This window comes from Triticum aestivum, chromosome 6A, assembly GCF_018294505.1.
Source record: "Triticum aestivum cultivar Chinese Spring chromosome 6A, IWGSC CS RefSeq v2.1, whole genome shotgun sequence".
In the NCBI taxonomy this organism is placed as follows: Eukaryota; Viridiplantae; Streptophyta; class Magnoliopsida; order Poales; family Poaceae; genus Triticum; species Triticum aestivum.
The window spans coordinates 579599546-579616711 of NC_057809.1; the positions used below are offsets into that span (position 1 = coordinate 579599546).

Genomic DNA, 17166 nt, shown 5'->3' on the forward strand with positions numbered 1-17166 from the left:
AATGTATGTTCTACTGCAAAGGAACTTCCCGAGGGATCCCATTGAAATTGAAAGTATGTTTCTTTTTTTATTCCCATGCATACTAAATGTGCATCTTGGCCTGGCTCTTGGCACACGCACAATCCATCAGATGAACAGAGCACTCTTGGAGTACTCCTATATTTCCTAGAGCAATATTACTTACATTTAGTTTCGTGTCATCATGGAAATTCAGACGGGCGTTTCGCAGAGTGTTCAGAATAATACTTTGCAAGGGACAGCAGCGCGATGTCAAGCAGCAGCAGCAGCAGGTTCTGCAGCTTCGACGACCCTGGTGAGTTCACGGTCGTGCTCAACTCCCGCCAGCAAGGCGCGAAGGAGTTTCCCCTTGAACCCCATGACCTGATTCTCAGGTTCGTAATTTAGCCTATTTTTGGCTGTTGATCACTCCTTTGTTTCTTTGTACATGTTTTGATTAATGGTGCTTTGGAACAGTTCAACATGTAGTTTTTGATGGGATTTAGTAATTTTGGGCTGTTGAGATGGAACAGTTCAACACGGTCGTAATTTTGGGCTGTTGAGGTGGGATTTAGTACAAATCTGGGAAGCTGAAGCTTAAGAAGTTACAGAATGAGTTTGCCTCGATTTTCACTCTATATATTGATTTTATTGACTACAAATATTTGTATTTTCCATCGTCAAAACAGGCTGCACTATTCCTAAATTTTATGACTAATGGAGGTGTATGGTGCAATCTAAGCTGGAGTACAACTTGTATGCTTATTTATATCCCTCCTGTTGCTAATACGCAGGAAGATATTTATCATATATTTTTGTTGCCTCATGAAAAAATGAACCTAATGTTCTTCCCTGATATACTATTAGTCACGGTGTTGGCTATTGTTATTTGGAGTATAGATTGAAATGCTTCAGATATTGTGCCTTATGAAAGAACACACTTATGTTATGAAATCAAACTTTCCAGTTTCTAAAAAGATTAAGTGTCTGTTGGCTGCTAATAATTTTGTTTATAAATAAATTATATTGTTGTTTATTATATATGCAGGTTGATTTGAACAATCTATAAGGTCGCCACTGCTGGCCGAGTTGGATACCCATTTGTGGTCCTTTTTTCCTTGTTCTTGTTGTACAGATGACAGTTCATGGATTTCTGATATGATTGCTTTAGTGATGATTTTTGCAGAACCACATGCCGATGGTGCACTTGCCTTTGGAATTAAAGATCAGCTTACTACACTAACCAGATATCATATATAAATACTCTACTCTACAGCAGTATGAAGGGGTGAGCTAATTCTGTTGTCACTGTGTTTCACACTTTTCTGTCATAGTTTGCGTCTAATTTCCCTACAGATTTCAGGGCTAGCAAATATGTTAAAGATAGATACAGAGAAAGGAGATTAGGGGAGTGGATTCCGATAATGATGCGAAAAAAATGCCTTTGGGTCGAACACATACTCTTGAAAGAAAGGAAGAAGCTTCTTGGTAATGGAGATGGTTCTCTTATATTTGGTAGGAGTCAGAAAAAATCCAGCATGGAAAAACACCACATTCAACATGGTGTAATTATGATGATCTAAACGAGTATTCCTGGTCTGTTTACAACCTTATTTTATGGTCACATACTAACACACCTTTTCAAATTTTCTCTAATAGATCCTACTCTGTTTTAGGACTTCTGATTGTTTCTCACTGCCACGACCAATGCGGGATGATGGTGGCTTCTTCAAATATGTGCAAGATATGTCCTCTTTAGCATCACTGGATTTTTGAAAACGTTATATCTGAATTTAGAGTGCACTTCTGCAAAAAAGATTTTGTCCTGATTACTATTTCGATTTTATTTCTGCAGGCACTGTGAAATGATCGAATGCCGCTAATCATTTTGGAGGTTTGTTGTAGGGTGCTCTACCAGGTATTTTGTTCAGATATGCTCTTTCTCTGCCTGCCATTTTAGCCATCAGTTGAGAATTATATTCAGATTAGCAAACAAGTTTCTTGATACTTATAAGGCGAACATACTTATAAGGTGAACATACAAACAAATAAAATCTTGATGACTTGTGAGCTTTGCCTATTAACTTAAAATTAACGCTGACAAGTTTCTTGTTCTGTACCATGGTAAGTCATGAGTCTGCTGTCTTGATACAAGGAAATAAGGAAATATTAGTTTTCTGCTTATTCGTTCATATCTTATTACTGAAAGGATTTCCAGTGTATTAGTAATTCAAGTTTCACCTGTCGCAGTGTAGTCTGCAATATTTGTAATTAGCAAGATGAACTCCTATCAACTACTCCCAAGGTTTTCTGAAACTGTACGAACATTTGCTAACAGAAACTTAAGTTAGCAAGTTAGCATAGCTGCTTAGCTACCAAGTTGCTCTGCAGTTAATAACTTAATATACACCTATGTTAAATACATATACTTGTTGAAAGGTTTTTGTGTACTGCTCCTTGTCCTTTATGTGACATTTACTTTCGTAGTCAGTCATAAATGGATCCAGGTAGATGTATGGATATTTATATGGTGGATGATCCGTGTCATTCTTTTACAGGTAATAATATGCACCCACACAATTCAAGTTCATATTCTGGAAGGACATTGACCAACGAACCTTGTAGTAATGTTACAGGTCATAAAATTGTGTATTCCTACTAACCATCATTGCATGTGTGCAGTGGTTAGAGATTTTGTAGTGGATAATCAATTATCTTTATCTGCTTCTAACTCAAGGATTCATACTGCAACATTTCATCCAGTGCAGGCAAACTCGAATGATAGTTAGTGAACTTGGTTAGTAATATTTTTTGTTTTCTTACCTTGCATTTGTGATACGTCACTGAACATGTTTATTAGTTTGTCACGTCACTCCTGCTTGACATGCCAATTCAAAAAGGGCAGCCCGCTGCACATCGCTCTCGCTTGCGCAGGGTCCGGGGAACGGTCCGACCACTTGACATGCCAATTCACAAAAATGAAAGAAATCCAGATGACCTGTGAACCTCCTTGTTGACATAAAATTAATGTTGTTTTATGTCTAAGCCTCATCTATTATATACATGTACAATTACGGTGGTGGATTTCAATTCCTGTAACTTAATTTTCTTACGAGATGTAACTCATCTACTAATATATAGTAGTATGTACAAAGTTTCTTAATCAAGCCAGCCTAATGGACCACACCATACTTAGCAAAGCTAATAGACGGCCCATGCCCAGTACGATTTTTTCAACTGCTGTATAATGGTATTATGATTTTGTGCTCTTTTTCAGAAAATCTGGGTGATGAAGCTGACTCAATAGATCCAAATTTTGGCCGCTAAAGCTGGTAGTGCATCCTTGTCTATGGTGTGGACGGAGGGAGAAAGGAGGCAGTTAGCTACAGTCTGAATGTAAAATAAAATAGTCTGAATTAAAATAAAATCTGATAAAACAAAACAAAGGAGGTCATTAACTAGAGAATTAGGCTGGACTAGATATACATATTATACTGTATTTTCCCACTAAAAACATCCAGCGGGGAGGCTGATGCAACACTATCACGAATTGTTCTAGCTCTTCCTGAATCGATATGGTTTGTCGATGTTGGGATCCTCGACGGTGATTAGCAACTGAATCGTGGTAATCATCGACACTTCTCTCCCACAGCCAACTCCCTTTGATCTGGCCCATCATTTTATATTGCTCCTCTTCCTTTTTGTTTGGATAAAGTTAGTCTTTCATATCTTTTTTACCTGTTTCATATGTCCTTGCACTAATTTTGATCAGTGTGCTATTAGATTTCTACAGCTAGAACAAAGTGTATGTGTATTCTGAATCCGGGTGCGTTGACGTTCTGTTGCTTGAAGTGATGTTTTCTTGGTGACGATGTAGGATGGAAGTACACTTTACTTCAAAGGATTGCACACATATGAAGCGGTTATTGATGAAGTCATGGAAAAGGGACTTGCCAATGCTACACAGTCATGAAATCTTTGTCTGTTTCACTCTTCTTCCATACATGATATACAAGGTTCTTGGGATGCTCAGTACTGTTGCTAGGAGGTACGAAATGGTTTGATCTGTCAAGCATGGGTGTAAGTTCACTTATATGATTCCCCAATTGTTAGATCTATAGTATCACTAGCTGAATCTTCTGTTCGTGTTCAGTGCTGAAGCACAAAATACAAGGGGGTGCATGAGGAGGCGAGAGCTGACGGCAACCATTGGAGGAGGTCTGGTCGGTCGAAGAGTAAGGCGTGGGCAACTCCGGAGAGATTTGGCTTGAGCAAATGTTGATGCTGCTGCAATGAGAAGATCCTTTCTGTGAGCCCTATCCCTCTCATTTAGCGTCTCGATTTTGGGTTCTTCTGCTCCCTGTTTCTCTGTTCATTTGTGGTGATGGAAACCATCCATACTTCCATAGGCAGAAGTTTGCACTTACCAAATAGGTAATATTTCCAGTTCTGAGTACCTATTTCTTAGAAGGATGCATCTATTATGTCATCAGTGTGCTGATAGAACCGAGTCACCGGAAATATTGCAGTATAGCTTGTTGGAGTAAAACATGTACTTTTGATTTTATTTATCAGAAATCCTGGTTCATTGCATGGTTTTGTTATCATAACTCTGTTTCATCAAGTTTTATTCTGAAAGTGATATGAGATTTTAGCCAAGGTGTTTTTAAATTTGTGAGCAGGCATGTAATTCAGGAAATAGCTGAGCTCCCAGCCTCCTTAGACTGGCATGGGCACATCAATAAGGGCATGGAGCCCATCAAAGAGGAGGTCGGAGCGGCGTTGGACCTGGATCAACTCATCTAAATCAAGCGGCCGGCTCCGGCTGGGAGTCGCCAACGCTCCACCTGGACGGCGTCGGCTGGGAGCTGCGACAGCTCCACATGCAATGGCTGGCCGGGGACCAGACCTCGACAGGAACGTGTTGCCCTTTGAGCCGGTGCAGAGCGAAAAGTTCGTAGCATCGTTATAGTTTTTTGCACAAAGATAGACCCTGTAGTACTACTGATCAGGTGAAACACATCGATGTGGCACTGGTACTGAACTGAAGCAACGATTTGTTCAACAAAATATGATCCAAATAGAAAATGAGTGCACATGTTAGTTTCTATAACAAGGAATCGTTGCCGGTTTTGTGCCATTCATGTGTTTTTTTCCCTATATATAGGATTGCTCTTTCGTTTGGTTTGTCAAGATTTGAAATGGTTGTGGTGGTTAATATCTCTGTAGGTGTTCTTTGACCTCGAGAATGGCAACCAGGAGCTCAAGAGCGACGTCAAGGACCTCTACATCAACCTCGGGCAAGTAACGACATGTTTGAAGTGGAAATGTATCCATGACTGTTAGTTGTTGTTGTCAACGATTTTTTTGGAGAATTAATAGTATGATAGTGAAGTAATCTAATTCAATTTCCTTTTTCATTGCAACCACTTAATTTCAATCGGGTCAAAATAAAAAATCAAAGACAATTTTTTCAGCCATAAGTAGAACACCAAAGCTAATTGATACACCATTTTGAAAATTGATACATTGTTGCAGGGAGAGCAGCACACGCAGCGGTGGTCAAGGGCTTAGTGCCTGTTGACCTCGTATGTGGCCGTTGTTGGTCGGTGAAGGAGGCATGCATGAGGTGGTGCAAGGGCATGCTGGTGACATGCTGGTGACGGAGTCGCGCATCATGAGGCCGGGCGAGTAACGCTCGGGAACTGCCGGGCGCTCAGACTGACGCGGGATGGGGTTGGCGCGGTGACTCAAGGAGGAGGATGTAGTTATGGGGGAGGGAGTGACGACGGAGGGGCTTCGATGGCCCAACGAGACCCTACATCATAATCAAGGAGGACCCTACATCTAAAGGAAACAGAGCAGTCTATATCATTAGTCTATTACTGGATTTCTAGAAGAAGGAAAAAGGGAGAAATGGTTGTTTCTGCTACTCTACATTTGCTTTAAAATTGGTGTACATATATCAAGAAGAACTTGGTTGCAAAAGTGATCAAACATAACATTCAACACAAACACATTGGTTTTGTAATTAAATGCCTAAGATCTTATAATTTCGAATTAAATTGTTTGATTATACAATCAGTTCACATTATTTGGTGTAGCATGCTGTTTAACATTTTGGAGTTCCATCCTTTTTAGTAACGAAATAATGATGAACTCATATTAGTGGATCCATAAAAGTGTATAATATTAGTTTGACGAGGTTATATAGCAAGGCAATTCTTGTTTGACGAGAATAATGAAAAACCAAGCAGCAAAAGAAGATAAATTTGGAAAGAAGAGATAATTTTTCACTCGAGGGTGGGGCTGTAAGGAATCCGTGGCACGAGTAAAAAAAACATCTTGGTCGCCATATAGAAAAACATCTTGGTTGCCTCCTCTCTATCTCGCCCATCTTGTTGCCAGGCATGGAAGAGAGGAGGGAGAGCCGAGGAGCGTGGTGGCCTCTGGCTGTTGCCCGGGAAAAGGTAAAGGTCGTGGCACGACTGCCCGTCGCAATGCCGCTGCTCCTTGCGTGCTTGTTTCCCTCCTTACACCCCCACGTCCAACTCGATCTTCGGCTGCCGCAACGTCGAAGATGACCAAGTCTAGCGCCCGCGCCCGCCGCCCTCTTGTGAATGGCCAACTGATAGCCGAAGATGGGGAAGGTTTCGATAGTATGATAGTATGATGTGTGTTAGCTGATTGTCAAGAAAAAGATGTGAGTTAGTTGAGACGGCATTATTCATGGTTATTTTAGCTCCGTGAGTAGCATCTTAAATTTTTCTAAAAGCCCGTGGCAACGCACGGGCGTTTTACTAGTTGTTCTAAAAAACTAGTAGTGGTTCCTTAATATTTAGGAGCATTTTTTGTGGAAACATCTTCATCTTGCAAAGTCAAGGTCTCCAAGGACCCTAGCTTGAACTTGAAATTGTGAAGTATGCATGTCTATGAAAAGTCATTCGTGTATTGTTACTTTGTTGAAGCCATTGATTAGATTCGCTATTGATATTCAGGGTGAAGCATCATTCCTGAAAAGTACAGAACGAGGCAAAACGAGCGATGCAGATCAGGAGCACGCGACGAAGGCCCCAGATCGGCGGGTAGTCTAGCAGCATTTATATGTTCGATTCCCAGTTAACTTGCCTATACAACAGAAGTTTACATGCATGACTTTTACAGGCAACTACCAACTTCGGTTCCCCTCCTCATAAGTTGTATGTGTACATCCGTAGAGTTTCTTTAAAGTTGGCCTAGCATGGTTCTCATAATGGGCATGCCTACGGGGTACGGGCTACTTGAAAAAACGATTCAGATGCAATCATTCAAGAGGCCAACAATACATGGGCACATACGCACCCCTCTTTCACATTCTTAATTAGTTCTGCATCGTGCAACTAGGCGCACATGGATTCATGGATCGTAGCAATGCTATAAAAGTTGGCAAGATGGCTTCCCTCTAAAGTTGAACCTCGCCATAGAGAGTACTAAAATAAAATGTAGATTTACGTTGTGCAACACAGAGTAGCAATAGGGGTAAGGAGATGAAGTCATGCAAACACCATGCCTTTAGGACCATGTAGATCGAAAACACTCTATCATTAGTAGGCCTCGGTTATACCTTCAAAACTAGACACACACCAAGTGGCAGTGGCTGACGTTGATCTAGGGAATGAGCCTGCTTTTTCGCTCCAATAGAGGCCATACTACTTAGACATTTTGTAATCCAGTGGCATTGATTCTGGGTAGGATAGTAATGCACAAGAAAGCAGACGTACGCTACACCAAGGGCCGTCGATTAGGGTGCACAAAGCACCAAAATCATGGGGGCCCTGACCAGAGGAAAATCTGGGAAATCTCGCCTCCATTTGTTCCGTTGCCAGGATTCCTCACCGCGCCCTTGTAGTGGTTGGGGGCCCGTCAATTTCCAGTCAACTCTACATGCTGTGGTACCCAACCAACACTGGCGATGCTTGGCAATCGAGGTGAGGTGCGTTGTACCATTAAATCCCGGCCTGACTGCTATCTGTAGAATTGCACCGCAATAAACAACGAAAATTGTCAAATAAGTACATGCAGCCAAGCGCAGGCTGCTTGGAGTATGTCAATGTCACAATCGTGTAGGATGTGCCTGCCCTAATTAATTTCTTACCGCGTAGGCCGTACCGGGTCGGTGACAACAAATTGCTAGTGTTTTCTCAAGCCAAGCCAAATCCTATCAAAAATTTGTAGGTGCACGCACTTGCGCATCCGTGTAGAGCCGTTGATCTACGCCGTGATCTGAAAAGCTTTGATTCGATGGAAATTGGCTGGAAAATAGATGCAAATGCGGAACCTTGGTGAGGGGTTTTAAGGTTGTGCAATTGTCTCTCACTCTGTTGGATGAGCAGAAAATTGTGATGGAGGCGCTGTGGATCGTCAAAATAATTTTGCTGAGCGGCGGCGTGAGCAAGAGAGAGAACTTTGACAAAGAGCTTAACAATGTGAATCAGACTGACCAGGCGGTAATCAAATTGTGTAGAGGCGTCAGCTCACTTGGGGAGGAGCATGATGAGAGCTTCGTTGAACTTTTGGAAAGCTCCGCCGTTGTGTATCGATAATTAGATTTCGTGAAATATCTTAGATATCAGTTCTAAGCTTCTTTTATCATTTTAACCTCCAATCGTGTATAACTTATGAACTATAATTAGACATTGCTCACATTTTTGGGAAGTTGCACTTTTTAACACTATAATTTATGGGTAAGTGCTTTAATTTTTTAAGGCTAATAAGTAGTTTCTAAAGAGGAAATTAAAGCTAAGTAAGTTGTTACTACTTTTCTGCGGGAAGTAAGGTGCAACTTCCTACAATTTGGATTTGTCAAAGTTTCCGAGTTGGCGAAATTGAAGATAAAAGGGCCTGTTTAGGACACATCTAGATGTGACATAATTAACTTAATGTCTACTATGTTTGTGGTCTATTTTTTTTTGTCCCATCTTTTTTTTGTTCCTTGTTGCTGCATTATTTGTGGGAGCTTAGATGTGACATCCTTAAAAATATCTAGATGTGAATTGGACAAATTGAAGATAAAAATATGGCAGCAGAGCACACATACTAAATTTTTGCCATGATGCTAGGCTATCGACATCAGATACGGGCCCTTAAAAATCACGGCGCGCCATATAATGAACAACGAAAATTGTCCACTAAGTACATGCAGCCAAGACGTCTCAATACCTGAGCTGTTGATGTCACATTCGTTACTCCTATCTCTCAGGCCGGACCGGACCGCTGGTAACAATTTTGCTAGTGCTCTTGCTCGTGCAAAGCCAAATCCTATCCCTATCCATATCCAGATCAACTTGATTCACAACCAACCAAACCAAGCACACAAGAGTCGCCATTTCGCGCGGAGTAGGAACCAGACCTGCAGAAAACGAATGGAAGGAGCAGGCGAGGAGAAGCCGCACGCCGTGTGCCTGCCGTTCCCGGCGCAGGGGCACATCACCCCGATGCTCGGCGTGGCCAACCTGCTCCACGCGCACGGCTTCCACGTCACCTTCGTCAACTCCGAGTACAACCACGCCCGCCTCGTTCGCACACGGGGCGCCAATGCGCTGGCTGGCTCCCCGGGCTTTCACATTGCCACCATCCCTGATGGCATGCCACATCCGTCGGGCGCCGTGGATGATGATGTCACGCAGGACATCCCCTCGCTTTGCAAGTCCACCTTGGAGACTTGCCTCGGCCCCTTCCGCCGCCTTCTCACCGAGTTCAATGGTGCGGCCTCCATAGAGGACCACCCAGTCGTGACTTGCATCGTCTCGGACCTCACCATGTGTTTCGCCATGGATGCCGCCAAAGAGCTAGACGTCCCCTATGTCCAGCTTTGGACGGCCAGCACCGTTAGCTATCTCGGATTCCGTTATTTCCGTCTCCTCATTGACCGTGGCATCGTCCCACTTCAAGGTACACATGTCTTTCGAAGTTTGAACACTGTACAATTTCTTGCTTATCACTTCCTTTGAAATTCATCCAAAAAAAATGTCATATTGGTAGATACTGTTTCGGTCAAAGTATTTCAGCCATCACCGTACGTACTACACACAGACTCAAATACTTATTTAAATATTTGGTTCTATTTCAATGAAATGCATATGAAAACTTTGGCGTGCTTAATAGTAGGCCGAAATAACCAAAATTCACTGATTTTGCCTAGGGCTGAATTTTTTTGAAACTGAAATTCAAAATGATGTGCACACTACATACATTGTGCAACTAATAACAACAGCTGTATTCTCCTCCCCATTTATATCTTTGCATACATGGACTGCAGATGAGAAACAGCTTACGGATGGATACCTCTGTCTGGCCCTGCGTCGCCTTGGCCCTGGGCGACTCGGGCGCCGCCATCAACCCTAGCCCACTCGGGCCTTCCTCCTCCCCGCCGCCGCCGCCGCCGCCGCCGGAGGACGCCGCCGGGCAAAGTCTGCGCGGCCGACGGTGGCGGCGGGGGCTTCCTCTCGTGACGGCCTCTTGCTTCTGTTGGGCAGCGGATCCGGAGGCATGTCGGCGCGCGTTGGGACCATGGGTCTCCAGCGACCGGCGGCTGAGCGCGGCGTCCGCTTGAGGGGCGTGCGCGGCGGCTATCGACGGCATGGCATCCGCTACGTCGGGGGTGAGCGGTTGGGGCTGCAGCGTTTGCTAGATTTGGGCACGATCCAGATTGGATGACGTTGTGGTTCTCCAACTTGGCCGGATGCATGGCTGGTTGGCTACGTCATGGGCTCAGCCCTCATGGCGTTGATCGTTCCAGCGGCCAGCGAGGACTGGATCCCGGGGCGGCGGCCTCGGACGGCGGAGGATGCGGCTGTGGTCTCGCAACGGGCGACATGGCGGCTGGATCTTCGCGGCCAGGCGGGGCGTGCTGGCACGGGGAGGCCGTGGTGAGCTTCTCGGTCCAGATCTGGATCGGGGGCTCCTCCGGCCTGCTGCATGGGCGGCGCGTCCTGTCGGCGGCGGCTGGATCCCGGGGCGGCGGCCCTGGAAGGTGGTGGCTGGTGAAGCTCAGGCTTCCCCCGGCGGCATGGCGTGGTGCAGTCCATATCCAAGGCGGATCTGCATCGGCGATATCATGGTTTGGCCATGGTTCAGATCAGAGACGGTGATGAGTGTGTGGGATTCATCCCGGCGGCTCTCGCGGTTTGGCGAGGTGGGGTGGGAGCCCTCCTCCCAGGCTCCAGTGGTGGCGCATTCAGGCAGTGGCTGGTGCGCCAGGGCTCCTACGGTGGCACTGCTGTTGTGGTTGGTCGCCGGATCTAGGTGGCTAGATCTGGGGCTTTGAAGGCGGTCGAGACAGTGCACAGGTTGTCGGGTGGATTTCTTGGAACGGATCCGGGTGAAAACTTGGTCTTCGGTCATTGGCCGGAGCCGGTGATGACGATGCTCTTACCATCGTTTCCTTCATGAAGGCATCATCGAGGTGAAGTTCCCAACCCCACCCAATACATCCGGGGGAAACTCTAGATCAGTTGATCGGATGACGGCGACATTCATGTGTCGTTACCCCCTTGGGGGCGGCATTCTTGGAGATGCACTCGGGCTCGAGGGACCAGCGGATGGCATCTGCGGTGGAGCGGTGTTTCTTTCTACATATTCATGGCGGCGGTTCTCGACGGCATGGAGCAGTGGAGACTTGGCGTCAGATGTGTGGCGAGGGACACGCGCAGGAGGTCGACGTTGTCTGGCGTCGTGGTGGCGTCGATGGCAGAGTGGCCTGACAAGGTCGATGCGTCAGTACATGCTTTGAGGATGGATCAAGGGAAGACGGAGGTGACGGCCCTTTGCAGCGTGTGCGTGTGGTACTCACTGAGAGTGCGCCGGACCGGAGTGTTACCCAGTCCCGCCTATGTGGCTTGGATGGGGCATCCGGCGTTAGATGTTAGGCCTTTGTGCGGTGTCTGTTTGGTATTTGGCCCGGACATTCGGCACACCTTCATCAAGGGGATAGGAGTAGCGACAAGTGTCGTCTAGATGGTGGCCTCGGGCTTACTGTTGTATTACCTTATAAGGGTTGTGTGAATTAATAAATAATATGGCCGCATGCATCACCCAGATGCAGAGGCCGGGGATGATTCCTTCTTTTCTAAAAAAAAAACCTTGATACCCCACTAGAGTATCTACCGGGGCTGAGGAACATGAGGCTCAGGGACTTCCCGAGCTTCATCCTGAACCCAGATGACTACATGGTGGAGTATGCCATCAAAGTAACCGAGAGTGCGCCCGGGGCTTCCGCCGTAATCGTCAACAGCTTTGATGACCTCGAGGGCGAGGCAGTGGAGGCCATGGAAGCGCTCCTTGGCAGACCCAAGGTCTACACGATCGGCCCGCTCACTCTGCTAGCCCCGCGCTTGACAAGTACCGTCGGTAGCCTCAGCCTGTGGAAGGAGCAGGAGGAGTGCCTGCAGTGGCTCCACGGCAAGGAGCCCGCCTCCGTCGTCTACGTAAACTTTGCAAGCATCACGGTCATGACCAAGGAGCAGCTCCTGGAGTTCGCGTGGGGGCTGGCGAACAGCGGCAGGCAGTTCATGTGGATCATCCGTCGCGATCTCGTCAGGGGCGATGCGGCGGTGCTTCCTCCTGAGTTCATGGCAGAGATGGCAGGCCGTGGGTTCATGGCGTCCTGGTGCCCGCAGCAGGAGGTGCTGAACCACCCGGCTGTAGGCGTGTTCTTGACACACAGCGGCTGGAACTCGACAATGGATAGCATGTGCGGCAGCGTGCCAGTCATCAGTTGGCCCTTCTTCTCGGACCAGCTTACCAACTATCGGTACCAATGCAACGAGTGGGGCGTCGGCATGGAGATCGGCAACAACGTCCAGCGCAACGCCGTCACAGGCCTTATCACGGAACTCATGCAGGGTGAGAGTGGAAAGAAGATGAGGAAGAGGGCAGAGGAATGGCAGGAGAAGGCAATCTTGGCGGCCAAGCCCGGCGGTTCATCTCACCGCAATTTAAAAGAGCTCCTCTGTGATGTACTTTTGCCTAAGAAATAGGACAGATCTTTCCATGTACATTTTTTTAAGACTTCCTTGGATGACTGCAAAGTACTGTACCTCCCACTACCAGAAAAACTGGGGTTGCCGACGGCCAAATCTATGCCGACGGCCCCCGTCGGCATCGCCGGACATATGCCGACGGCCAAAGATAGGCCGTAGGCGTAGAAAAGCCGTCGGCATACATCCATCTATGCCGACGGGGCCGTCGGCATAGACGAGGCGGTCGGGACCGCCCGAGATACGCCTACGGGGCCCGTCGGCATAGGTCAGGCCATCGGCATAGCACGGGCCCACCTGCCCGGTCAGCGCTGACCATTTGACGGTGTTGAACCTACGCCGACAGGTGGTAACGGCGGCCGTCGGCATATCTGTGGCAGAGGTATGCCTACGGCATAGCCGTCGGCATAGGCCCCTCTGCCACGTCAACGATCCGTGTGCCACGCCACGTCATCGATCCGTGGGACAACCTTCGTGTGTGCACATATATGCTGGCGGCCTTGCCGTCGGCATACGTGGGCATTACTTTATTTTTTTTGTTTTTACTTTGTTTTGTTATTTTTACTTTATTTTAGTTTTTGCTTTTGCATAAAATAATTATGCCTTATCTAAAAAAACATACCCGATGGTATATCGATTGCCCCCCGTTACGAACGTCGCTATCGCCGTGTCACGGAGGGGGGAAACGGTCGACACGGAAGGAATTCTGGTTGGTGGGGGGGTTCGGGTGTAGCTATGTCACCGAAACATCGCACGGGTCCCGATGCATATGTGAAAGTGTTCATGCATGCGTAGGCGCCCGTCTTGGGGCTCCGGGGTGTGCCCCCCCACACGGACGGCGCCGCCGCCGGCACTTGGAGGGGGGAAACGGACGCGTGGGGTCTACACGGAGGGGATCTTGCTGTGGGTCTGGCCCGAATGTTGCTCCAAAGTGTTCCTATGGGCTGACCTAACACAACCGGGTGGGGAGGTCCACTGGTCAAAGCCCGTCCGTGCAAAGTCAAAGGGCTAGATCCCGTGGTCAAACGCTACAGGGTTAGGCGGGACGGGGGCACTGGGGGTAGCAATGCCACCGGAGCGTCGCACCGGGCCCTCATACATGCGGGTGGTGTGGTGGCATGTTCGAAGAGGCGGGACGCGTCTCCGGGGCGTGCCCCCCCCTCACGGACGGCGATGACACGGTAGTAGACGTTCTGCGGTAACGATGTGGCGTCAATATTATTAAATACTCAGAGCGCGATAAAATCATGAGTTTTTTGCACGACGCGGGCACATGTGCTATAGTAACGATGGTATTTTTTCATAATTTTTGGTGATGGAGAAGTATCCAAAAAATTCCCTCTACGCGGATTGCCCTTCGCGCGTCTACAGCTGTGGCCGGCGGCCTCCGGGGGCTAGCATGCCGCGAAATCTTGCGTAGGCGGCCTCTCACAAGTCTGGAAGTGTTGTGGCGGTTGCAAACGCCCGGCACGCGTGTCCGGGGTGTGCCCCCCCCTCACGGACGGCGCCGCCGCCGGCACCTGGAGGGGGGAAACGGACGCGTGGGGTCTACACGGAGGGGATCTTGCTGTGGGTCTGGCCCGGATGTTGCTCCAAAGTGTTCCTATGGGCTGACCTAACACAACCGGGTGGGGAGGTCCACTGGTCAAAGCCCGTCCGTGCAAAGTCAAAGGGCTAGATCCGGTGGTCAAACGCTACAGGGTTAGGCGGGACGGGGCACTGGGGGTAGCAATGCCACCGGAGCGTCGCACCGGGCCCTCATACATGTGGGCTGGTGTGGTGGCATGTCCGAAGAGGCGGGACGCGTCTCCGGGGCATGCCCCCCCCCCTCACGGACGGCGATGACACGGTAGTAGACGTTCTGCGGTAACGATGCGGCGTCAATATTACTAAATACTCAGAGCGCGATAAAATCATGAGTTTTTTGCACGACGCGGGCACATGTGCTATAGGAACGATGGTATTTTTTCATAATTTTTGGTGATGGAGAAGTATCCGAAAAATTCCCTCTACGCGGATTGCCCTTCGCGCGTCTACGGCTGTGGCCGGCGGCCTCCGGGGGCTAGCATGCCGCCAAATCTTGCGTAGGCGGCCTCTCACAAGTCTGGAAGTGTTGTGGCGGTTGCAAACGCCCGGCACGCGTGTCCAGGGTGTGCCCCCCCCCTCACGGACGGCGCCGCCGCCGGCACCTGGAGGGGGGAAACGGACGTGTGGGGTCTACACGGAGGGGATCTTGCTCTGGGTCTGGCCCGGATGTTGCTCCAAAGTGTTCCTATGGGCTGACCTAACACAACCGGGTGGGGAGGTCCACTGGTCAAAGCCCGTCCGTGCAAAGTCAAAGGGCTAGATCCCGTGATCAAACGCTACAGGGTTAGGCGGGACGGGGGCACTAGGGGGGATAGAAATGCCACCGGAGCATCGCACCGGGCCCTCATACATGCAGGATGGTGTGGTGGCATGTCCGAAGAGGCGGGACGCGTCTTCGGGGCGTGGCCCCCCCTCACGGACGGCGATGACACGTTCCACCTCTGCCGCATCGTTACCGCAGAACGACCATGTCATCGCCGTCCGTGAGGGGGGGGGGGGGCACGCCCCGGAGACGCGTCCCGCCTGTTCCACAGCAAGATCCCCTCCGTGTAGACCCCACACGTCTGTTAACTCCCTCCAGGTGCTGGGTACCAGGTCCCATACGGACGGTAAACTAAGAATCTAAAAATGTAATAATTGAATTGATTAAAAACTCCGGTATTCATCATTGAAAATGTACAATTGTTGTGAACCTTTTAGTGCTCGGGCACCAGGCCGGCTGCCCGGGCACACCCGGTGCCTGAGCACTGAAAAGTTCACAGCAACTGTCCACTTTCTTCATACAAGTCTAATGAATACCGGAGCTTATAACGTATGGATTAGTGAACTATTTAAACAGGTCTAATTGCTTTTCCCTCGGCGAGGTGGGACTATTTTAAAAAAAAAGTAGTTGCCATCTATGCCTACGGCATAGCTGTCGGCATAGCCGTCGGCATAGGCCTCCTTCCTATGCCGACGGCCCGGCCGTCGGCATAGAGCCACCCTTATCCACTCGATGGCCCTCTCGCTGTTAGGTGGGACCACTCCTATGCCGATGGCTTGGCCGTCGGCATAGGGCCACCTTATCCTCGTCACCCCGGCCCTCCTCCTCCACTCGTTTCTCTCCTCGCACCTCGATCCAACTCCCTTTCCTCGACACCCAACCGCTGCCGCCACCCTCTCCGCGCCGTCGACGCCCCCCTAGCCGCTCGCCCCGCCACCGGCCGCCGCCATCTCCACCCACCCGCGCCACACCGCCGCTCCGCCCGACCCGCCCCGTCCCCACCCACCCACCCACCCGCGCCGCGCCGCCGCTCCACCCACCCACCCCGACCTCGTCCCCGCCCCGGCCGACGCCCCGCCCCGCCCCGACCTCGTCTCTGCCCCGGCCGACGCCCCGCCCCGCCCTCGTCTCCGCCCTGGCCGACGCCCCTCCACGCCCCGAGCTCGTCCCCGCCCCGACCTCGTCTCTGCCCCGGCCGACGCCCCCGCCCCAGCTCGACCTCGTCCCCTCCCTGTCCGCCACCCCGCCCCGACCTCGTCCCCACCCAACGCAGCCACCCCGCCGCCGCCTCGACCTCCTCTCCGTTAGGTCCGGCTCCCTCCCCAGATTTTTTTGTTTTTTCATGATTCTGTAGAGGATAAGAGGGCTAAATGTGATAGTTAGACACATAGATGGTAGTTAGATAGATAACTTGTTCATACGGATTTGTTTTGAGATGATGATGATGATTGTTAGATGAGAAGTGATAATGATGATTTTTATGCTTCGATGATTTTGAGATGATGATGATGATAGATGATAGATGATAGATGATTGGTAGATGATGATGATGATAGATGATAGATGATTGGTAGATGATGATGATGATAGATGATAGATGATTGGTAGATGATGATGTTGATGATAGATGATGGTGTTTTTTTATGCTTCGATAATTTTTAGATGATGATGATGTTTTTTTATGATTCGATGATTGTTAGACGATGATGATGATATTGTGATGTTCTATGAGTTGTGATGTTCTAATTTTTTGTCGCGATGGAATTTGCAGGCTTTGTGGTGTCGCATTTCATCGGAGTGACC

General features: G+C 48.8%; 2 long non-coding RNA genes and 1 pseudogene across 2 annotated transcripts; all 3 read left to right on the forward strand.

The window, feature by feature from the left end:
- The first annotated feature begins 222 nt into the window (after positions 1-222).
- On the forward strand, positions 223-2763 carry LOC123131117 (uncharacterized). The gene is made up of 4 exons (XR_006464067.1): positions 223-392; positions 1169-1285; positions 1354-1593; positions 1674-2763. It is a non-coding gene; the product is annotated as an uncharacterized lncRNA (long non-coding RNA).
- A 550-nt stretch (positions 2764-3313) lies between these two features.
- Positions 3314-4022, forward strand: LOC123131118 (uncharacterized). Its single transcript, XR_006464068.1, has 3 exons — positions 3314-3329; positions 3557-3622; positions 3875-4022. It is a non-coding gene; the product is annotated as an uncharacterized lncRNA (long non-coding RNA).
- Positions 4023-7468: 3446 nt separating this feature from the next.
- On the forward strand, positions 7469-13013 carry LOC123131120 (7-deoxyloganetin glucosyltransferase-like; annotated as a pseudogene).
- The last annotated feature ends 4153 nt before the right edge of the window (positions 13014-17166 follow it).